The sequence below is a fragment of the Hyla sarda genome, unplaced genomic scaffold, assembly GCF_029499605.1.
Source record: "Hyla sarda isolate aHylSar1 unplaced genomic scaffold, aHylSar1.hap1 scaffold_679, whole genome shotgun sequence".
Classification (NCBI taxonomy): Eukaryota; Metazoa; Chordata; class Amphibia; order Anura; family Hylidae; genus Hyla; species Hyla sarda.
Window position 1 is genome coordinate 139,028 of NW_026610696.1, and position 23,898 is coordinate 162,925.

General features: G+C 46.1%; 10 non-coding genes across 10 annotated transcripts; all 10 read right to left on the bottom strand.

Annotated features, from left to right (window-relative positions):
- Positions 1-1,122: 1,122 nt before the first annotated feature.
- On the bottom strand, positions 1,123-1,313 carry LOC130343419 (U2 spliceosomal RNA). Its single transcript, XR_008882752.1, has one exon. It is a non-coding gene; the product is annotated as a U2 spliceosomal RNA (small nuclear RNA).
- Positions 1,314-3,399: 2,086 nt separating this feature from the next.
- LOC130343421 (U2 spliceosomal RNA) lies at positions 3,400-3,590 on the bottom strand. The gene has a single exon (XR_008882753.1). It is a non-coding gene; the product is annotated as a U2 spliceosomal RNA (small nuclear RNA).
- Positions 3,591-5,675: 2,085 nt separating this feature from the next.
- Positions 5,676-5,866, bottom strand: LOC130343422 (U2 spliceosomal RNA). Its single transcript, XR_008882754.1, has one exon. It is a non-coding gene; the product is annotated as a U2 spliceosomal RNA (small nuclear RNA).
- Positions 5,867-7,959: 2,093 nt separating this feature from the next.
- On the bottom strand, positions 7,960-8,150 carry LOC130343423 (U2 spliceosomal RNA). The gene has a single exon (XR_008882755.1). It is a non-coding gene; the product is annotated as a U2 spliceosomal RNA (small nuclear RNA).
- Positions 8,151-10,238: 2,088 nt separating this feature from the next.
- On the bottom strand, positions 10,239-10,429 carry LOC130343424 (U2 spliceosomal RNA). The gene has a single exon (XR_008882756.1). It is a non-coding gene; the product is annotated as a U2 spliceosomal RNA (small nuclear RNA).
- A 2,086-nt stretch (positions 10,430-12,515) lies between these two features.
- LOC130343425 (U2 spliceosomal RNA) lies at positions 12,516-12,706 on the bottom strand. Its single transcript, XR_008882757.1, has one exon. It is a non-coding gene; the product is annotated as a U2 spliceosomal RNA (small nuclear RNA).
- A 2,086-nt stretch (positions 12,707-14,792) lies between these two features.
- LOC130343427 (U2 spliceosomal RNA) lies at positions 14,793-14,983 on the bottom strand. Its single transcript, XR_008882759.1, has one exon. It is a non-coding gene; the product is annotated as a U2 spliceosomal RNA (small nuclear RNA).
- A 2,099-nt stretch (positions 14,984-17,082) lies between these two features.
- LOC130343428 (U2 spliceosomal RNA) lies at positions 17,083-17,273 on the bottom strand. Its single transcript, XR_008882760.1, has one exon. It is a non-coding gene; the product is annotated as a U2 spliceosomal RNA (small nuclear RNA).
- A 2,094-nt stretch (positions 17,274-19,367) lies between these two features.
- Positions 19,368-19,558, bottom strand: LOC130343429 (U2 spliceosomal RNA). Its single transcript, XR_008882761.1, has one exon. It is a non-coding gene; the product is annotated as a U2 spliceosomal RNA (small nuclear RNA).
- Positions 19,559-21,643: 2,085 nt separating this feature from the next.
- LOC130343430 (U2 spliceosomal RNA) lies at positions 21,644-21,834 on the bottom strand. The gene has a single exon (XR_008882762.1). It is a non-coding gene; the product is annotated as a U2 spliceosomal RNA (small nuclear RNA).
- Between the last annotated feature and the right edge of the window lie 2,064 nt (positions 21,835-23,898).

The following is a 23,898-nucleotide window of genomic DNA, read 5'->3' on the forward strand; positions in this document are numbered from 1 at the left end:
TTCCTCTTACTTTTTTTTCACGTTTTTTTACGTTTTTCTCCTTTTCGCCTCTTTTCTGGGCGTATTATTCTTCTTTTTCTTCTTTTTTTTCGTCTAATGCATACCCCATCAGTGCAGCAATGCTTATTCAATACCGCCAGCAGATGGAGACACTGGGGGATAATTTTCTAAGGATTTATACTGATTTTTCCTGTCTGAATTTGTCGCACAGAAAGTTGCAGGCCAAATATGTGTGACATTTCTGCGACTTTAGCTTCTAGAGCATTTTTACAACATTATACATAGGTGCTGAATACATAAAAAGCGACTGTTCAGCGACAGACAAGTCGCATCGGCTGAAAGTAGGCCAGAATGTCAGTCCATGTTGGAGCAGGTTTAGATACAGTCTAAAGTATAGATCTCAAAGTCTGTGCACAGAATTTAGCAAGGGCCTCGCACCTTCTGATGCATCAGGTAGGTGCACAATAGCATAGCCTAACCCTCTGTACTTTGGTCTATATTGATGCGGGACATAGACAGCCAGCTGATGACCAATCCATTAGTGCAATGGATGGCTGGAAGCATTTGTCTTTGCCTTTGCAATACCACAGAAGCAATGCATGGTCAATGTACAGCAATGACACACCTGTGTGAACAGCCAGGAGACCCCCCCCCCCCCCATGTTATGTTACATAGTTACATAGTTAGTACGGTCGAAAAAAGACATATGTCCATCAAGTTCAACCAGGGAATTAAGGGGTAGGGGTGTGGCGCGATATTGGGGAAGGGATGAGATTTTATATTTCTTCATAAGCATTAATCTTATTTTGTCAATTAGGAACATTCAGCACCCACCCGCTATCAAGGCAGCTGCCTATCATGTCATGCCCTACCTGCACAGGTGTGCTGGCTACTCAAATGATCCAATTAAGGAGGCCATTTAGTCAGCAGCAGCAGAAGTCCTGTGCCTGGACGCTCCAACAGCGGCCAGACACAAGCAGAAGCAGAAGCAGCAGAAGCAGCAGCAGCACCACCTTTTGTTTTTTGGCTGCAGCAGCAGCAAGGCCCACAGGGCTGGCTAGCTGGCTAGCCAGCAAGCAGGTAGCAATGAAAGTAGGAATCTTTCTTTTTAACCCTGTAAGGGGGTGGTGCACTGTACCCGAAGATACTGCCATATCGGGTCAATGCATAGGGCGACGGAAGCAAGCTTCGAAATCGGCCCCCGTTCTCAAAAATCCATTTAATATATGGTCCCCAGATAGGGGACGTATCAGATATTAAACTGATAAGAACAGATACTACACTTGATCTTAGCCAAAAGGCCGAGAAGCGATAACCGTGAAAGGGGCGGGCCCAACAAGGTGCCCTTCATGGGCACTATCACTGCTTGCTGTCAGGGAGGCTGCCAGACAATTTTCCATGCACACTCTGGGCTGGGGGGCAGTCAACCACCAGTACACACAGCAGAACCTAAACCCATACCATTATTGCTAAGCAGCAAGACAGGGGCCCATTGCACTCCCACGGGGCCTTTTTAAATGCAATCCATAACCCGGATTTGCCAGGAACCCTTCTTACTCCTCCTACTTGCATGTGACACTGGGCTTAGGATCTGCATAGGAAACACACACACAAGCACACACCTACCTTTGTTGCCTGCAGATGCCTCCTTGGCTGTCCCCAAACGGTATCAAACCAACACCCACGGGAAGCTGTAAGCATAGAGGACATGCCTGCACCCCATTGGACTTACCTGTGTGGGTTAAACCCGGGTTATTTGACAACCTATGGCGGTGATGGTTCTGCTCAGGCAGAGCAGTGCTGATGCTCCTCATAAAGCTGTCGCTGCTGTGAAGGTTCTAGGTGACATCACAAATCCCTATGGTTACATACACAACAAAGCTGGGTTGTTGTTGTTTACACTCTGCAAGGCCTGTGGAAGTGAGTGACATCATAGCACTGTAGTTCTGAGGGTTCTAGATGGATGCAACAATCTCCTGTTGCTTCTATGAAGGCCATAATAGACGACATCACCAAACAGCTCCATAGTCACATACACAGCAAAGGAGAGATGTTGTTTACACCTAGTGATGTCAGTGGTATTGAGTGACATCACAGCACAGTGCTAAGGCTCCTGGGCCTGGACACAGCAGCGGCTGCAATATCTCAACGGAGAATACGTTTATATATGTGTGTGTGTGCGCGTATATATATATATATATATATATATATATATATATATTTCTCCGCCGAAATCACTTTTAAACCCATTTCCACCTTTTTTTCCCTTCTCTTCCTCTTACTTTTTTTTCACGTTTTTTTACGTTTTTCTCCTTTTCGCCTCTTTTCTGGGCGTATTATTCTTCTTTTTCTTCTTTTTTTTTCGTCTAATGCATACCCCATCAGTGCAGCAATGCTTATTCAATACCGCCAGCAGATGGAGACACTGGGGGATAATTTTCTAAGGATTTATACTGATTTTTCCTGTCTGAATTTGTCGCACAGAAAGTTGCAGGCCAAATATGTGTGACATTTCTGCGACTTTAGCTTCTAGAGCATTTTTACAACATTATACATAGGTGCTGAATACATAAAAAGCGACTGTTCAGCGACAGACAAGTCGCATCGGCTGAAAGTAGGCCAGAATGTCAGTCCATGTTGGAGCAGGTTTAGATACAGTCTAAAGTATAGATCTCAAAGTCTGTGCACAGAATTTAGCAAGGGCCTCGCACCTTCTGATGCATCAGGTAGGTGCACAATAGCATAGCCTAACCCTCTGTACTTTGGTCTATATTGATGCGGGACATAGACAGCCAGCTGATGACCAATCCATTAGTGCAATGGATGGCTGGAAGCATTTGTCTTTGCCTTTGCAATACCACAGAAGCAATGCATGGTCAATGTACAGCAATGACACACCTGTGTGAACAGCCAGGAGACCCCCCCCCCCCCCCCCCATGTTATGTTACATAGTTACATAGTTAGTACGGTCGAAAAAAGACATATGTCCATCAAGTTCAACCAGGGAATAAAGGGGTAGGGGTGTGGCGCGATATTGGGGAAGGGATGAGATTTTATATTTCTTCATAAGCATTAATCTTATTTTGTCAATTAGGAACATTCAGCACCCACCCGCTATCAAGGCAGCTGCCTATCATGTCATGCCCTACCTGCACAGGTGTGCTGGCTACTCAAATGATCCAATTAAGGAGGCCATTTAGTCAGCAGCAGCAGAAGTCCTGTGCCTGGACGCTCCAACAGCGGCCAGACACAAGCAGAAGCAGAAGCAGCAGAAGCAGCAGCAGCACCACCTTTTGTTTTTTGGCTGCAGCAGCAGCAAGGCCCACAGGGCTGGCTAGCTGGCTAGCCAGCAAGCAGGTAGCAATGAAAGTAGGAATCTTTCTTTTTAACCCTGTAAGGGGGTGGTGCACTGTACCCGAAGATACTGCCATATCGGGTCAATGCATAGGGCGACGGAAGCAAGCTTCGAAATCGGCCCCCGTTCTCAAAAATCCATTTAATATATGGTCCCCAGATAGGGGACGTATCAGATATTAAACTGATAAGAACAGATACTACACTTGATCTTAGCCAAAAGGCCGAGAAGCGATAACCGTGAAAGGGGCGGGCCCAACAAGGTGCCCTTCATGGGCACTATCACTGCTTGCTGTCAGGGAGGCTGCCAGACAATTTTCCATGCACACTCTGGGCTGGGGGGCAGTCAACCACCAGTACACACAGCAGAACCTAAACCCATACCATTATTGCTAAGCAGCAAGACAGGGGCCCATTGCACTCCCACGGGGCCTTTTTAAATGCAATCCATAACCCGGATTTGCCAGGAACCCTTCTTACTCCTCCTACTTGCATGTGACACTGGGCTTAGGATCTGCATAGGAAACACACACACAAGCACACACCTACCTTTGTTGCCTGCAGATGCCTCCTTGGCTGTCCCCAAACGGTATCAAACCAACACCCACGGGAAGCTGTAAGCATAGAGGACATGCCTGCACCCCATTGGACTTACCTGTGTGGGTTAAACCCGGGTTATTTGACAACCTATGGCGGTGATGGTTCTGCTCAGGCAGAGCAGTGCTGATGCTCCTCATAAAGCTGTCGCTGCTGTGAAGGTTCTAGGTGACATCACAAATCCCTATGGTTACATACACAACAAAGCTGGGTTGTTGTTGTTTACACTCTGCAAGGCCTGTGGAAGTGAGTGACATCATAGCACTGTAGTTCTGAGGGTTCTAGATGGATGCAACAATCTCCTGTTGCTTCTATGAAGGCCATAATAGACGACATCACCAAACAGCTCCATAGTCACATACACAGCAAAGGAGAGATGTTGTTTACACCTAGTGATGTCAGTGGTATTGAGTGACATCACAGCACAGTGCTAAGGCTCCTGGGCCTGGACACAGCAGCGGCTGCAATATCTCAACGGAGAATACGTTTATATATATGTGTGTGTGTGCGCGTATATATATATATATATATATATATATATATATTTCTCCGCCGAAATCACTTTTAAACCCATTTCCACCTTTTTTTCCCTTCTCTTCCTCTTACTTTTTTTTCACGTTTTTTTTACGTTTTTCTCCTTTTCGCCTCTTTTCTGGGCGTATTATTCTTCTTTTTCTTCTTTTTTTTCGTCTAATGCATACCCCATCAGTGCAGCAATGCTTATTCAATACCGCCAGCAGATGGAGACACTGGGGGATAATTTTCTAAGGATTTATACTGATTTTTCCTGTCTGAATTTGTCGCACAGAAAGTTGCAGGCCAAATATGTGTGACATTTCTGCGACTTTAGCTTCTAGAGCATTTTTACAACATTATACATAGGTGCTGAATACATAAAAAGCGACTGTTCAGCGACAGACAAGTCGCATCGGCTGAAAGTAGGCCAGAATGTCAGTCCATGTTGGAGCAGGTTTAGATACAGTCTAAAGTATAGATCTCAAAGTCTGTGCACAGAATTTAGCAAGGGCCTCGCACCTTCTGATGCATCAGGTAGGTGCACAATAGCATAGCCTAACCCTCTGTACTTTGGTCTATATTGATGCGGGACATAGACAGCCAGCTGATGAGCAATCCATTAGTGCAATGGATGGCTGGAAGCATTTGTCTTTGCCTTTGCAATACCACAGAAGCAATGCATGGTCAATGTACAGCAATGACACACCTGTGTGAACAGCCAGGAGACCCCCCCCCCCCCCCCCCCATGTTATGTTACATAGTTACATAGTTAGTACGGTCGAAAAAAGACATATGTCCATCAAGTTCAACCAGGGAATTAAGGGGTAGGGGTGTGGCGCGATATTGGGGAAGGGATGAGATTTTATATTTCTTCATAAGCATTAATCTTATTTTGTCAATTAGGAACATTCAGCACCCACCCGCTATCAAGGCAGCTGCCTATCATGTCATGCCCTACCTGCACAGGTGTGCTGGCTACTCAAATGATCCAATTAAGGAGGCCATTTAGTCAGCAGCAGCAGAAGTCCTGTGCCTGGACGCTCCAACAGCGGCCAGACACAAGCAGAAGCAGAAGCAGCAGAAGCAGCAGCAGCACCACCTTTTGTTTTTTGGCTGCAGCAGCAGCAAGGCCCACAGGGCTGGCTAGCTGGCTAGCCAGCAAGCAGGTAGCAATGAAAGTAGGAATCTTTCTTTTTAACCCTGTAAGGGGGTGGTGCACTGTACCCGAAGATACTGCCATATCGGGTCAATGCATAGGGCGACGGAAGCAAGCTTCGAAATCGGCCCCCGTTCTCAAAAATCCATTTAATATATGGTCCCCAGATAGGGGACGTATCAGATATTAAACTGATAAGAACAGATACTACACTTGATCTTAGCCAAAAGGCCGAGAAGCGATAACCGTGAAAGGGGCGGGCCCAACAAGGTGCCCTTCATGGGCACTATCACTGCTTGCTGTCAGGGAGGCTGCCAGACAATTTTCCATGCACACTCTGGGCTGGGGGGCAGTCAACCACCAGTACACACAGCAGAACCTAAACCCATACCATTATTGCTAAGCAGCAAGACAGGGGCCCATTGCACTCCCACGGGGCCTTTTTAAATGCAATCCATAACCCGGATTTGCCAGGAACCCTTCTTACTCCTCCTACTTGCATGTGACACTGGGCTTAGGATCTGCATAGGAAACACACACACAAGCACACACCTACCTTTGTTGCCTGCAGATGCCTCCTTGGCTGTCCCCAAACGGTATCAAACCAACACCCACGGGAAGCTGTAAGCATAGAGGACATGCCTGCACCCCATTGGACTTACCTGTGTGGGTTAAACCCGGGTTATTTGACAACCTATGGCGGTGATGGTTCTGCTCAGGCAGAGCAGTGCTGATGCTCCTCATAAAGCTGTCGCTGCTGTGAAGGTTCTAGGTGACATCACAAATCCCTATGGTTACATACACAACAAAGCTGGGTTGTTGTTGTTTACACTCTGCAAGGCCTGTGGAAGTGAGTGACATCATAGCACTGTAGTTCTGAGGGTTCTAGATGGATGCAACAATCTCCTGTTGCTTCTATGAAGGCCATAATAGACGACATCACCAAACAGCTCCATAGTCACATACACAGCAAAGGAGAGATGTTGTTTACACCTAGTGATGTCAGTGGTATTGAGTGACATCACAGCACAGTGCTAAGGCTCCTGGGCCTGGACACAGCAGCGGCTGCAATATCTCAACGGAGAATACGTTTATATATATGTGTGTGTGTGCGCGTATATATATATATATATATATATATATATATATATATATATATATATTTCTCCGCCGAAATCACTTTTAAACCCATTTCCACCTTTTTTTCCCTTCTCTTCCTCTTACTTTTTTTTCACGTTTTTTTACGTTTTTCTCCTTTTCGCCTCTTTTCTGGGCGTATTATTCTTCTTTTTCTTCTTTTTTTTCGTCTAATGCATACCCCATCAGTGCAGCAATGCTTATTCAATACCGCCAGCAGATGGAGACACTGGGGGATAATTTTCTAAGGATTTATACTGATTTTTCCTGTCTGAATTTGTCGCACAGAAAGTTGCAGGCCAAATATGTGTGACATTTCTGCGACTTTAGCTTCTAGAGCATTTTTACAACATTATACATAGGTGCTGAATACATAAAAAGCGACTGTTCAGCGACAGACAAGTCGCATCGGCTGAAAGTAGGCCAGAATGTCAGTCCATGTTGGAGCAGGTTTAGATACAGTCTAAAGTATAGATCTCAAAGTCTGTGCACAGAATTTAGCAAGGGCCTCGCACCTTCTGATGCATCAGGTAGGTGCACAATAGCATAGCCTAACCCTCTGTACTTTGGTCTATATTGATGCGTGACATAGACAGCCAGCTGATGAGCAATCCATTAGTGCAATGGATGGCTGGAAGCATTTGTCTTTGCCTTTGCAATACCACAGAAGCAATGCATGGTCAATGTACAGCAATGACACACCTGTGTGAACAGCCAGGAGACCCCCCCCCCCCCCATGTTATGTTACATAGTTACATAGTTAGTACGGTCGAAAAAAGACATATGTCCATCAAGTTCAACCAGGGAATTAAGGGGTAGGGGTGTGGCGCGATATTGGGGAAGGGATGAGATTTTATATTTCTTCATAAGCATTAATCTTATTTTGTCAATTAGGAACATTCAGCACCCACCCGCTATCAAGGCAGCTGCCTATCATGTCATGCCCTACCTGCACAGGTGTGCTGGCTACTCAAATGATCCAATTAAGGAGGCCATTTAGTCAGCAGCAGCAGAAGTCCTGTGCCTGGACGCTCCAACAGCGGCCAGACACAAGCAGAAGCAGAAGCAGCAGAAGCAGCAGCAGCACCACCTTTTGTTTTTTGGCTGCAGCAGCAGCAAGGCCCACAGGGCTGGCTAGCTGGCTAGCCAGCAAGCAGGTAGCAATGAAAGTAGGAATCTTTCTTTTTAACCCTGTAAGGGGGTGGTGCACTGTACCCGAAGATACTGCCATATCGGGTCAATGCATAGGGCGACGGAAGCAAGCTTCGAAATCGGCCCCCGTTCTCAAAAATCCATTTAATATATGGTCCCCAGATAGGGGACGTATCAGATATTAAACTGATAAGAACAGATACTACACTTGATCTTAGCCAAAAGGCCGAGAAGCGATAACCGTGAAAGGGGCGGGCCCAACAAGGTGCCCTTCATGGGCACTATCACTGCTTGCTGTCAGGGAGGCTGCCAGACAATTTTCCATGCACACTCTGGGCTGGGGGGCAGTCAACCACCAGTACACACAGCAGAACCTAAACCCATACCATTATTGCTAAGCAGCAAGACAGGGGCCCATTGCACTCCCACGGGGCCTTTTTAAATGCAATCCATAACCCGGATTTGCCAGGAACCCTTCTTACTCCTCCTACTTGCATGTGACACTGGGCTTAGGATCTGCATAGGAAACACACACACAAGCACACACCTACCTTTGTTGCCTGCAGATGCCTCCTTGGCTGTCCCCAAACGGTATCAAACCAACACCCACGGGAAGCTGTAAGCATAGAGGACATGCCTGCACCCCATTGGACTTACCTGTGTGGGTTAAACCCGGGTTATTTGACAACCTATGGCGGTGATGGTTCTGCTCAGGCAGAGCAGTGCTGATGCTCCTCATAAAGCTGTCGCTGCTGTGAAGGTTCTAGGTGACATCACAAATCCCTATGGTTACATACACAACAAAGCTGGGTTGTTGTTGTTTACACTCTGCAAGGCCTGTGGAAGTGAGTGACATCATAGCACTGTAGTTCTGAGGGTTCTAGATGGATGCAACAATCTCCTGTTGCTTCTATGAAGGCCATAATAGACGACATCACCAAACAGCTCCATAGTCACATACACAGCAAAGGAGAGATGTTGTTTACACCTAGTGATGTCAGTGGTATTGAGTGACATCACAGCACAGTGCTAAGGCTCCTGGGCCTGGACACAGCAGCGGCTGCAATATCTCAACGGAGAATACGTTTATATATATGTGTGTGTGTGCGCGTATATATATATATATATATATATATATATATATATATATATATATTTCTCCGCCGAAATCACTTTTAAACCCATTTCCACCTTTTTTTCCCTTCTCTTCCTCTTACTTTTTTTTCACGTTTTTTTACGTTTTTCTCCTTTTCGCCTCTTTTCTGGGCGTATTATTCTTCTTTTTCTTCTTTTTTTTCGTCTAATGCATACCCCATCAGTGCAGCAATGCTTATTCAATACCGCCAGCAGATGGAGACACTGGGGGATAATTTTCTAAGGATTTATACTGATTTTTCCTGTCTGAATTTGTCGCACAGAAAGTTGCAGGCCAAATATGTGTGACATTTCTGCGACTTTAGCTTCTAGAGCATTTTTACAACATTATACATAGGTGCTGAATACATAAAAAGCGACTGTTCAGCGACAGACAAGTCGCATCGGCTGAAAGTAGGCCAGAATGTCAGTCCATGTTGGAGCAGGTTTAGATACAGTCTAAAGTATAGATCTCAAAGTCTGTGCACAGAATTTAGCAAGGGCCTCGCACCTTCTGATGCATCAGGTAGGTGCACAATAGCATAGCCTAACCCTCTGTACTTTGGTCTATATTGATGCGGGACATAGACAGCCAGCTGATGAGCAATCCATTAGTGCAATGGATGGCTGGAAGCATTTGTCTTTGCCTTTGCAATACCACAGAAGCAATGCATGGTCAATGTACAGCAATGACACACCTGTGTGAACAGCCAGGAGACCCCCCCCCCCATGTTATGTTACATAGTTACATAGTTAGTACGGTCGAAAAAAGACATATGTCCATCAAGTTCAACCAGGGAATTAAGGGGTAGGGGTGTGGCGCGATATTGGGGAAGGGATGAGATTTTATATTTCTTCATAAGCATTAATCTTATTTTGTCAATTAGGAACATTCAGCACCCACCCGCTATCAAGGCAGCTGCCTATCATGTCATGCCCTACCTGCACAGGTGTGCTGGCTACTCAAATGATCCAATTAAGGAGGCCATTTAGTCAGCAGCAGCAGAAGTCCTGTGCCTGGACGCTCCAACAGCGGCCACACACAAGCAGAAGCAGAAGCAGCAGAAGCAGCAGCAGCACCACCTTTTGTTTTTTGGCTGCAGCAGCAGCAAGGCCCACAGGGCTGGCTAGCTGGCTAGCCAGCAAGCAGGTAGCAATGAAAGTAGGAATCTTTCTTTTTAACCCTGTAAGGGGGTGGTGCACTGTACCCGAAGATACTGCCATATCGGGTCAATGCATAGGGCGACGGAAGCAAGCTTCGAAATCGGCCCCCGTTCTCAAAAATCCATTTAATATATGGTCCCCAGATAGGGGACGTATCAGATATTAAACTGATAAGAACAGATACTACACTTGATCTTAGCCAAAAGGCCGAGAAGCGATAACCGTGAAAGGGGCGGGCCCAACAAGGTGCCCTTCATGGGCACTATCACTGCTTGCTGTCAGGGAGGCTGCCAGACAATTTTCCATGCACACTCTGGGCTGGGGGGCAGTCAACCACCAGTACACACAGCAGAACCTAAACCCATACCATTATTGCTAAGCAGCAAGACAGGGGCCCATTGCACTCCCACGGGGCCTTTTTAAATGCAATCCATAACCCGGATTTGCCAGGAACCCTTCTTACTCCTCCTACTTGCATGTGACACTGGGCTTAGGATCTGCATAGGAAACACACACACAAGCACACACCTACCTTTGTTGCCTGCAGATGCCTCCTTGGCTGTCCCCAAACGGTATCAAACCAACACCCACGGGAAGCTGTAAGCATAGAGGACATGCCTGCACCCCATTGGACTTACCTGTGTGGGTTAAACCCGGGTTATTTGACAACCTATGGCGGTGATGGTTCTGCTCAGGCAGAGCAGTGCTGATGCTCCTCATAAAGCTGTCGCTGCTGTGAAGGTTCTAGGTGACATCACAAATCCCTATGGTTACATACACAACAAAGCTGGGTTGTTGTTGTTTACACTCTGCAAGGCCTGTGGAAGTGAGTGACATCATAGCACTGTAGTTCTGAGGGTTCTAGATGGATGCAACAATCTCCTGTTGCTTCTATGAAGGCCATAATAGACGACATCACCAAACAGCTCCATAGTCACATACACAGCAAAGGAGAGATGTTGTTTACACCTAGTGATGTCAGTGGTATTGAGTGACATCACAGCACAGTGCTAAGGCTCCTGGGCCTGGACACAGCAGCGGCTGCAATATCTCAACGGAGAATACGTTTATATATATGTGTGTGTGTGCGCGTATATATATATATATATATATATATATATATATATATATATATTTCTCCGCCGAAATCACTTTTAAACCCATTTCCACCTTTTTTTCCCTTCTCTTCCTCTTACTTTTTTTTCACGTTTTTTTACGTTTTTCTCCTTTTCGCCTCTTTTCTGGGCGTATTATTCTTCTTTTTCTTCTTTTTTTTCGTCTAATGCATACCCCATCAGTGCAGCAATGCTTATTCAATACCGCCAGCAGATGGAGACACTGGGGGATAATTTTCTAAGGATTTATACTGATTTTTCCTGTCTGAATTTGTCGCACAGAAAGTTGCAGGCCAAATATGTGTGACATTTCTGCGACTTTAGCTTCTAGAGCATTTTTACAACATTATACATAGGTGCTGAATACATAAAAAGCGACTGTTCAGCGACAGACAAGTCGCATCGGCTGAAAGTAGGCCAGAATGTCAGTCCATGTTGGAGCAGGTTTAGATACAGTCTAAAGTATAGATCTCAAAGTCTGTGCACAGAATTTAGCAAGGGCCTCGCACCTTCTGATGCATCAGGTAGGTGCACAATAGCATAGCCTAACCCTCTGTACTTTGGTCTATATTGATGCGGGACATAGACAGCCAGCTGATGAGCAATCCATTAGTGCAATGGATGGCTGGAAGCATTTGTCTTTGCCTTTGCAATACCACAGAAGCAATGCATGGTCAATGTACAGCAATGACACACCTGTGTGAACAGCCAGGAGACCCCCCCCCCCATGTTATGTTACATAGTTACATAGTTAGTACGGTCGAAAAAAGACATATGTCCATCAAGTTCAACCAGGGAATTAAGGGGTAGGGGTGTGGCGCGATATTGGGGAAGGGATGAGATTTTATATTTCTTCATAAGCATTAATCTTATTTTGTCAATTAGGAACATTCAGCACCCACCCGCTATCAAGGCAGCTGCCTATCATGTCATGCCCTACCTGCACAGGTGTGCTGGCTACTCAAATGATCCAATTAAGGAGGCCATTTAGTCAGCAGCAGCAGAAGTCCTGTGCCTGGACGCTCCAACAGCGGCCACACACAAGCAGAAGCAGAAGCAGCAGAAGCAGCAGCAGCACCACCTTTTGTTTTTTGGCTGCAGCAGCAGCAAGGCCCACAGGGCTGGCTAGCTGGCTAGCCAGCAAGCAGGTAGCAATGAAAGTAGGAATCTTTCTTTTTAACCCTGTAAGGGGGTGGTGCACTGTACCCGAAGATACTGCCATATCGGGTCAATGCATAGGGCGACGGAAGCAAGCTTCGAAATCGGCCCCCGTTCTCAAAAATCCATTTAATATATGGTCCCCAGATAGGGGACGTATCAGATATTAAACTGATAAGAACAGATACTACACTTGATCTTAGCCAAAAGGCCGAGAAGCGATAACCGTGAAAGGGGCGGGCCCAACAAGGTGCCCTTCATGGGCACTATCACTGCTTGCTGTCAGGGAGGCTGCCAGACAATTTTCCATGCACACTCTGGGCTGGGGGGCAGTCAACCACCAGTACACACAGCAGAACCTAAACCCATACCATTATTGCTAAGCAGCAAGACAGGGGCCCATTGCACTCCCACGGGGCCTTTTTAAATGCAATCCATAACCCGGATTTGCCAGGAACCCTTCTTACTCCTCCTACTTGCATGTGACACTGGGCTTAGGATCTGCATAGGAAACACACACACAAGCACACACCTACCTTTGTTGCCTGCAGATGCCTCCTTGGCTGTCCCCAAACGGTATCAAACCAACACCCACGGGAAGCTGTAAGCATAGAGGACATGCCTGCACCCCATTGGACTTACCTGTGTGGGTTAAACCCGGGTTATTTGACAACCTATGGCGGTGATGGTTCTGCTCAGGCAGAGCAGTGCTGATGCTCCTCATAAAGCTGTCGCTGCTGTGAAGGTTCTAGGTGACATCACAAATCCCTATGGTTACATACACAACAAAGCTGGGTTGTTGTTGTTTACACTCTGCAAGGCCTGTGGAAGTGAGTGACATCATAGCACTGTAGTTCTGAGGGTTCTAGATGGATGCAACAATCTCCTGTTGCTTCTATGAAGGCCATAATAGACGACATCACCAAACAGCTCCATAGTCACATACACAGCAAAGGAGAGATGTTGTTTACACCTAGTGATGTCAGTGGTATTGAGTGACATCACAGCACAGTGCTAAGGCTCCTGGGCCTGGACACAGCAGCGGCTGCAATATCTCAACGGAGAATACGTTTATATATATGTGTGTGTGTGCGCGTATATATATATATATATATATATATATATATATATATATATATTTCTCCGCCGAAATCACTTTTAAACCCATTTCCACCTTTTTTTCCCTTCTCTTCCTCTTACTTTTTTTTCACGTTTTTTTACGTTTTTCTCCTTTTCGCCTCTTTTCTGGGCGTATTATTCTTCTTTTTCTTCTTTTTTTTCGTCTAATGCATACCCCATCAGTGCAGCAATGCTTATTCAATACCGCCAGCAGATGGAGACACTGGGGGATAATTTTCTAAGGATTTATACTGATTTTTCCTGTCTGAATTTGTCGCACAGAAAGTTGCAGGCCAAATATGTGTGACATTTCTGCGACTTTAGCTTCTAGAGCATTTTTACAACATTATACATAGGTGCTGAATACATAAAAAGCGACTGTTCAGCGACAGACAAGTCGCATCGGCTGAAAGTAGGCCAGAATGTCAGTCCATGTTGGAGCAGGTTTAGATACAGTCTAAAGTATAGATCTCAAAGTCTGTGCACAGAATTTAGCAAGGGCCTCGCACCTTCTGATGCATCAGGTAGGTGCACAATAGCATAGCCTAACCCTCTGTACTTTGGTCTATATTGATGCGGGACATAGACAGCCAGCTGATGACCAATCCATTAGTGCAATGGATGGCTGGAAGCATTTGTCTTTGCCTTTGCAATACCACAGAAGCAATGCATGGTCAATGTACAGCAATGACACACCTGTGTGAACAGCCAGGAGACCCCCCCCCCCATGTTATGTTACATAGTTACATAGTTAGTACGGTCGAAAAAAGACATATGTCCATCAAGTTCAACCAGGGAATTAAGGGGTAGGGGTGTGGCGCGATATTGGGGAAGGGATGAGATTTTATATTTCTTCATAAGCATTAATCTTATTTTGTCAATTAGGAACATTCAGCACCCACCCGCTATCAAGGCAGCTGCCTATCATGTCATGCCCTACCTGCACAGGTGTGCTGGCTACTCAAATGATCCAATTAAGGAGGCCATTTAGTCAGCAGCAGCAGAAGTCCTGTGCCTGGACGCTCCAACAGCGGCCACACACAAGCAGAAGCAGAAGCAGCAGAAGCAGCAGCAGCACCACCTTTTGTTTTTTGGCTGCAGCAGCAGCAAGGCCCACAGGGCTGGCTAGCTGGCTAGCCAGCAAGCAGGTAGCAATGAAAGTAGGAATCTTTCTTTTTAACCCTGTAAGGGGGTGGTGCACTGTACCCGAAGATACTGCCATATCGGGTCAATGCATAGGGCGACGGAAGCAAGCTTCGAAATCGGCCCCCGTTCTCAAAAATCCATTTAATATATGGTCCCCAGATAGGGGACGTATCAGATATTAAACTGATAAGAACAGATACTACACTTGATCTTAGCCAAAAGGCCGAGAAGCGATAACCGTGAAAGGGGCGGGCCCAACAAGGTGCCCTTCATGGGCACTATCACTGCTTGCTGTCAGGGAGGCTGCCAGACAATTTTCCATGCACACTCTGGGCTGGGGGGCAGTCAACCACCAGTACACACAGCAGAACCTAAACCCATACCATTATTGCTAAGCAGCAAGACAGGGGCCCATTGCACTCCCACGGGGCCTTTTTAAATGCAATCCATAACCCGGATTTGCCAGGAACCCTTCTTACTCCTCCTACTTGCATGTGACACTGGGCTTAGGATCTGCATAGGAAACACACACACAAGCACACACCTACCTTTGTTGCCTGCAGATGCCTCCTTGGCTGTCCCCAAACGGTATCAAACCAACACCCACGGGAAGCTGTAAGCATAGAGGACATGCCTGCACCCCATTGGACTTACCTGTGTGGGTTAAACCCGGGTTATTTGACAACCTATGGCGGTGATGGTTCTGCTCAGGCAGAGCAGTGCTGATGCTCCTCATAAAGCTGTCGCTGCTGTGAAGGTTCTAGGTGACATCACAAATCCCTATGGTTACATACACAACAAAGCTGGGTTGTTGTTGTTTACACTCTGCAAGGCCTGTGGAAGTGAGTGACATCATAGCACTGTAGTTCTGAGGGTTCTAGATGGATGCAACAATCTCCTGTTGCTTCTATGAAGGCCATAATAGACGACATCACCAAACAGCTCCATAGTCACATACACAGCAAAGGAGAGATGTTGTTTACACCTAGTGATGTCAGTGGTATTGAGTGACATCACAGCACAGTGCTAAGGCTCCTGGGCCTGGACACAGCAGCGGCTGCAATATCTCAACGGAGAATACGTTTATATATATGTGTGTGTGTGCGCGTATATATATATATATATATATATATATATATATATATATATATATTTCTCCGCCGAAATCACTTTTAAACCCATTTCCACCTTTTTTTCCCTTCTCTTCCTCTTACTTTTTTTTCACGTTTTTTTACGTTTTTCTCCTTTTCGCCTCTTTTCTGGGCGTATTATTCTTCTTTTTCTTCTTTTTTTTCGTCTAATGCATACCCCATCAGTGCAGCAATGCTTATTCAATACCGCCAGCAGATGGAGACACTGGGGGATAATTTTCTAAGGATTTATACTGATTTTTCCTGTCTGAATTTGTCGCACAGAAAGTTGCAGGCCAAATATGTGTGACATTTCTGCGACTTTAGCTTCTAGAGCATTTTTACAACATTATACATAGGTGCTGAATACATAAAAAGGGACTGTTCAGCGACAGACAAGTCGCATCGGCTGAAAGTAGGCCAGAATGTCAGTCCATGTTGGAGCAGGTTTAGATACAGTCTAAAGTATAGATCTCAAAGTCTGTGCACAGAATTTAGCAAGGGCCTCGCACCTTCTGATGCATCAGGTAGGTGCACAATAGCATAGCCTAACCCTCTGTACTTTGGTCTATATTGATGCGGGACATAGACAGCCAGCTGATGACCAATCCATTAGTGCAATGGATGGCTGGAAGCATTTGTCTTTGCCTTTGCAATACCACAGAAGCAATGCATGGTCAATGTACAGCAATGACACACCTGTGTGAACAGCCAGGAGACCCCCCCCCCCCCCATGTTATGTTACATAGTTACATAGTTAGTACGGTCGAAAAAAGACATATGTCCATCAAGTTCAACCAGGGAATTAAGGGGTAGGGGTGTGGCGCGATATTGGGGAAGGGATGAGATTTTATATTTCTTCATAAGCATTAATCTTATTTTGTCAATTAGGAACATTCAGCACCCACCCGCTATCAAGGCAGCTGCCTATCATGTCATCATGTCATGCCCTACCTGCACAGGTGTGCTGGCTACTCAAATGATCCAATTAAGGAGGCCATTTAGTCAGCAGCAGCAGAAGTCCTGTGCCTGGACGCTCCAACAGCGGCCAGACACAAGCAGAAGCAGAAGCAGCAGAAGCAGCAGCAGCACCACCTTTTGTTTTTTGGCTGCAGCAGCAGCAAGGCCCACAGGGCTGGCTAGCTGGCTAGCCAGCAAGCAGGTAGCAATGAAAGTAGGAATCTTTCTTTTTAACCCTGTAAGGGGGTGGTGCACTGTACCCGAAGATACTGCCATATCGGGTCAATGCATAGGGCGACGGAAGCAAGCTTCGAAATCGGCCCCCGTTCTCAAAAATCCATTTAATATATGGTCCCCAGATAGGGGACGTATCAGATATTAAACTGATAAGAACAGATACTACACTTGATCTTAGCCAAAAGGCCGAGAAGCGATAACCGTGAAAGGGGCGGGCCCAACAAGGTGCCCTTCATGGGCACTATCACTGCTTGCTGTCAGGGAGGCTGCCAGACAATTTTCCATGCACACTCTGGGCTGGGGGGCAGTCAACCACCAGTACACACAGCAGAACCTAAACCCATACCATTATTGCTAAGCAGCAAGACAGGGGCCCATTGCACTCCCACGGGGCCTTTTTAAATGCAATCCATAACCCGGATTTGCCAGGAACCCTTCTTACTCCTCCTACTTGCATGTGACACTGGGCTTAGGATCTGCATAGGAAACACACACACAAGCACACACCTACCTTTGTTGCCTGCAGATGCCTCCTTGGCTGTCCCCAAACGGTATCAAACCAACACCCACGGGAAGCTGTAAGCATAGAGGACATGCCTGCACCCCATTGGACTTACCTGTGTGGGTTAAACCCGGGTTATTTGACAACCTATGGCGGTGATGGTTCTGCTCAGGCAGAGCAGTGCTGATGCTCCTCATAAAGCTGTCGCTGCTGTGAAGGTTCTAGGTGACATCACAAATCCCTATGGTTACATACACAACAAAGCTGGGTTGTTGTTGTTTACACTCTGCAAGGCCTGTGGAAGTGAGTGACATCATAGCACTGTAGTTCTGAGGGTTCTAGATGGATGCAACAATCTCCTGTTGCTTCTATGAAGGCCATAATAGACGACATCACCAAACAGCTCCATAGTCACATACACAGCAAAGGAGAGATGTTGTTTACACCTAGTGATGTCAGTGGTATTGAGTGACATCACAGCACAGTGCTAAGGCTCCTGGGCCTGGACACAGCAGCGGCTGCAATATCTCAACGGAGAATACGTTTATATATATGTGTGTGTGTGCGCGTATATATATATATATATATATATATATATATATATATATATTTCTCCGCCGAAATCACTTTTAAACCCATTTCCACCTTTTTTTCCCTTCTCTTCCTCTTACTTTTTTTTCACGTTTTTTTACGTTTTTCTCCTTTTCGCCTCTTTTCTGGGCGTATTATTCTTCTTTTTCTTCTTTTTTTTTCGTCTAATGCATACCCCATCAGTGCAGCAATGCTTATTCAATACCGCCAGCAGATGGAGACACTGGGGGATAATTTTCTAAGGATTTATACTGATTTTTCCTGTCTGAATTTGTCGCACAGAAAGTTGCAGGCCAAATATGTGTGACATTTCTGCGACTTTAGCTTCTAGAGCATTTTTACAACATTATACATAGGTGCTGAATACATAAAAAGCGACTGTTCAGCGACAGACAAGTCGCATCGGCTGAAAGTAGGCCAGAATGTCAGTCCATGTTGGAGCAGGTTTAGATACAGTCTAAAGTATAGATCTCAAAGTCTGTGCACAGAATTTAGCAAGGGCCTCGCACCTTCTGATGCATCAGGTAGGTGCACAATAGCATAGCCTAACCCTCTGTACTTTGGTCTATATTGATGCGGGACATAGACAGCCAGCTGATGACCAATCCATTAGTGCAATGGATGGCTGGAAGCATTTGTCTTTGCCTTTGCAATACCACAGAAGCAATGCATGGTCAATGTACAGCAATGACACACCTGTGTGAACAGCCAGGAGACCCCCCCCCCTCCCCCCCCCATGTTATGTTACATAGTTACATAGTTAGTACGGTCGAAAAAAGACATATGTCCATCAAGTTCAACCAGGGAATTAAGGGGTAGGGGTGTGGCGCGATATTGGGGAAGGGATGAGATTTTATATTTCTTCATAAGCATTAATCTTATTTTGTCAATTAGGAACATTCAGCACCCACCCGCTATCAAGGCAGCTGCCTATCATGTCATGCCCTACCTGCACAGGTGTGCTGGCTACTCAAATGATCCAATTAAGGAGGCCATTTAGTCAGCAGCAGCAGAAGTCCTGTGCCTGGACGCTCCAACAGCGGCCAGACACAAGCAGAAGCAGAAGCAGCAGAAGCAGCAGCAGCACCACCTTTTGTTTTTTGGCTGCAGCAGCAGCAAGGCCCACAGGGCTGGCTAGCTGGCTAGCCAGCAAGCAGGTAGCAATGAAAGTAGGAATCTTTCTTTTTAACCCTGTAAGGGGGTGGTGCACTGTACCCGAAGATACTGCCATATCGGGTCAATGCATAGGGCGACGGAAGCAAGCTTCGAAATCGGCCCCCGTTCTCAAAAATCCATTTAATATATGGTCCCCAGATAGGGGACGTATCAGATATTAAACTGATAAGAACAGATACTACACTTGATCTTAGCCAAAAGGCCGAGAAGCGATAACCGTGAAAGGGGCGGGCCCAACAAGGTGCCCTTCATGGGCACTATCACTGCTTGCTGTCAGGGAGGCTGCCAGACAATTTTCCATGCACACTCTGGGCTGGGGGGCAGTCAACCACCAGTACACACAGCAGAACCTAAACCCATACCATTATTGCTAAGCAGCAAGACAGGGGCCCATTGCACTCCCACGGGGCCTTTTTAAATGCAATCCATAACCCGGATTTGCCAGGAACCCTTCTTACTCCTCCTACTTGCATGTGACACTGGGCTTAGGATCTGCATAGGAAACACACACACAAGCACACACCTACCTTTGTTGCCTGCAGATGCCTCCTTGGCTGTCCCCAAACGGTATCAAACCAACACCCACGGGAAGCTGTAAGCATAGAGGACATGCCTGCACCCCATTGGACTTACCTGTGTGGGTTAAACCCGGGTTATTTGACAACCTATGGCGGTGATGGTTCTGCTCAGGCAGAGCAGTGCTGATGCTCCTCATAAAGCTGTCGCTGCTGTGAAGGTTCTAGGTGACATCACAAATCCCTATGGTTACATACACAACAAAGCTGGGTTGTTGTTGTTTACACTCTGCAAGGCCTGTGGAAGTGAGTGACATCATAGCACTGTAGTTCTGAGGGTTCTAGATGGATGCAACAATCTCCTGTTGCTTCTATGAAGGCCATAATAGACGACATCACCAAACAGCTCCATAGTCACATACACAGCAAAGGAGAGATGTTGTTTACACCTAGTGATGTCAGTGGTATTGAGTGACATCACAGCACAGTGCTAAAGCTCCTGGGCCTGGACACAGCAGCGGCTGCAATATCTCAACGGAGAATACGTTTATATATATGTGTGTGTGTGCGCGTATATATATATATATATATATATATATATATATATATATATTTCTCCGCCGAAATCACTTTTAAACCCATTTCCACCTTTTTTTCCCTTCTCTTCCTCTTACTTTTTTTTCACGTTTTTTTACGTTTTTCTCCTTTTCGCCTCTTTTCTGGGCGTATTATTCTTCTTTTTCTTCTTTTTTTTCGTCTAATGCATACCCCATCAGTGCAGCAATGCTTATTCAATACCGCCAGCAGATGGAGACACTGGGGGATAATTTTCTAAGGATTTATACTGATTTTTCCTGTCTGAATTTGTCGCACAGAAAGTTGCAGGCCAAATATGTGTGACATTTCTGCGACTTTAGCTTCTAGAGCATTTTTACAACATTATACATAGGTGCTGAATACATAAAAAGGGACTGTTCAGCGACAGACAAGTCGCATCGGCTGAAAGTAGGCCAGAATGTCAGTCCATGTTGGAGCAGGTTTAGATACAGTCTAAAGTATAGATCTCAAAGTCTGTGCACAGAATTTAGCAAGGGCCTCGCACCTTCTGATGCATCAGGTAGGTGCACAATAGCATAGCCTAACCCTCTGTACTTTGGTCTATATTGATGCGGGACATAGACAGCCAGCTGATGACCAATCCATTAGTGCAATGGATGGCTGGAAGCATTTGTCTTTGCCTTTGCAATACCACAGAAGCAATGCATGGTCAATGTACAGCAATGACACACCTGTGTGAACAGCCAGGAGACCCCCCCCCCCCATGTTATGTTACATAGTTACATAGTTAGTACGGTCGAAAAAAGACATATGTCCATCAAGTTCAACCAGGGAATTAAGGGGTAGGGGTGTGGCGCGATATTGGGGAAGGGATGAGATTTTATATTTCTTCATAAGCATTAATCTTATTTTGTCAATTAGGAACATTCAGCACCCACCCGCTATCAAGGCAGCTGCCTATCATGTCATGCCCTACCTGCACAGGTGTGCTGGCTACTCAAATGATCCAATTAAGGAGGCCATTTAGTCAGCAGCAGCAGAAGTCCTGTGCCTGGACGCTCCAACAGCGGCCAGACACAAGCAGAAGCAGAAGCAGCAGAAGCAGCAGCAGCACCACCTTTTGTTTTTTGGCTGCAGCAGCAGCAAGGCCCACAGGGCTGGCTAGCTGGCTAGCCAGCAAGCAGGTAGCAATGAAAGTAGGAATCTTTCTTTTTAACCCTGTAAGGGGGTGGTGCACTGTACCCGAAGATACTGCCATATCGGGTCAATGCATAGGGCGACGGAAGCAAGCTTCGAAATCGGCCCCCGTTCTCAAAAATCCATTTAATATATGGTCCCCAGATAGGGGACGTATCAGATATTAAACTGATAAGAACAGATACTACACTTGATCTTAGCCAAAAGGCCGAGAAGCGATAACCGTGAAAGGGGCGGGCCCAACAAGGTGCCCTTCATGGGCACTATCACTGCTTGCTGTCAGGGAGGCTGCCAGACAATTTTCCATGCACACTCTGGGCTGGGGGGCAGTCAACCACCAGTACACACAGCAGAACCTAAACCCATACCATTATTGCTAAGCAGCAAGACAGGGGCCCATTGCACTCCCACGGGGCCTTTTTAAATGCAATCCATAACCCGGATTTGCCAGGAACCCTTCTTACTCCTCCTACTTGCATGTGACACTGGGCTTAGGATCTGCATAGGAAACACACACACAAGCACACACCTACCTTTGTTGCCTGCAGATGCCTCCTTGGCTGTCCCCAAACGGTATCAAACCAACACCCACGGGAAGCTGTAAGCATAGAGGACATGCCTGCACCCCATTGGACTTACCTGTGTGGGTTAAACCCGGGTTATTTGACAACCTATGGCGGTGATGGTTCTGCTCAGGCAGAGCAGTGCTGATGCTCCTCATAAAGCTGTCGCTGCTGTGAAGGTTCTAGGTGACATCACAAATCCCTATGGTTACATACACAACAAAGCTGGGTTGTTGTTGTTTACACTCTGCAAGGCCTGTGGAAGTGAGTGACATCTTAGCACTGTAGTTCTGAGGGTTCTAGATGGATGCAACAATCTCCTGTTGCTTCTATGAAGGCCATAATAGACGACATCACCAAACAGCTCCATAGTCACATACACAGCAAAGGAGAGATGTTGTTTACACCTAGTGATGTCAGTGGTATTGAGTGACATCACAGCACAGTGCTAAGGCTCCTGGGCCTGGACACAGCAGCGGCTGCAATATCTCAACGGAGAATACGTTTATATATATGTGTGTGTGTGTGCGCATATATATATATATATATATATATATATATATATATATATTTCTCCGCCGAAATCACTTTTAAACCCATTTCCACCTTTTTTTCCCTTCTCTTCCTCTTACTTTTTTTTCACGTTTTTTTACGTTTTTCTCCTTTTCGCCTCTTTTCTGGGCGTATTATTCTTCTTTTTCTTCTTTTTTTTCGTCTAATGCATACCCCATCAGTGCAGCAATGCTTATTCAATACCGCCAGCAGATGGAGACACTGGGGGATAATTTTCTAAGGATTTATACTGATTTTTCCTGTCTGAATTTGTCGCACAGAAAGTTGCAGGCCAAATATGTGTGACATTTCTGCGACTTTAGCTTCTAGAGCATTTTTACAACATTATACATAGGTGCTGAATACATAAAAAGCGACTGTTCAGCGACAGACAAGTCGCATCGGCTGAAAGTAGGCCAGAATGTCAGTCCATGTTGGAGCAGGTTTAGATACAGTCTAAAGTATAGATCTCAAAGTCTGTGCACAGAATTTAGCAAGGGCCTCGCACCTTCTGATGCATCAGGTAGGTGCACAATAGCATAGCCTAACCCTCTGTACTTTGGTCTATATTGATGCGGGACATAGACAGCCAGCTGATGACCAATCCATTAGTGCAATGGATGGCTGGAAGCATTTGTCTTTGCCTTTGCAATACCACAGAAGCAATGCATGGTCAATGTACAGCAATGACACACCTGTGTGAACAGCCAGGAGACCCCCCCCCCCCCCCCCCCCCATGTTATGTTACATAGTTACATAGTTAGTACGGTCGAAAAAAGACATATGTCCATCAAGTTCAACCAGGGAATTAAGGGGTAGGGGTGTGGCGCGATATTGGGGAAGGGATGAGATTTTATATTTCTTCATAAGCATTAATCTTATTTTGTCAATTAGGAACATTCAGCACCCACCCGCTATCAAGGCAGCTGCCTATCATGTCATGCCCTACCTGCACAGGTGTGCTGGCTACTCAAATGATCCAATTAAGGAGGCCATTTAGTCAGCAGCAGCAGAAGTCCTGTGCCTGGACGCTCCAACAGCAGCCAGACACAAGCAGCAGCAGAAGCAGCAGCAGCACCACCTTTTGTTTTTTGGCTGCAGCAGCAGCAAGGCCCACAGGGCTGGCTAGCTGGCTAGCCAGCAAGCAGGTAGCAATGAAAGTAGGAATC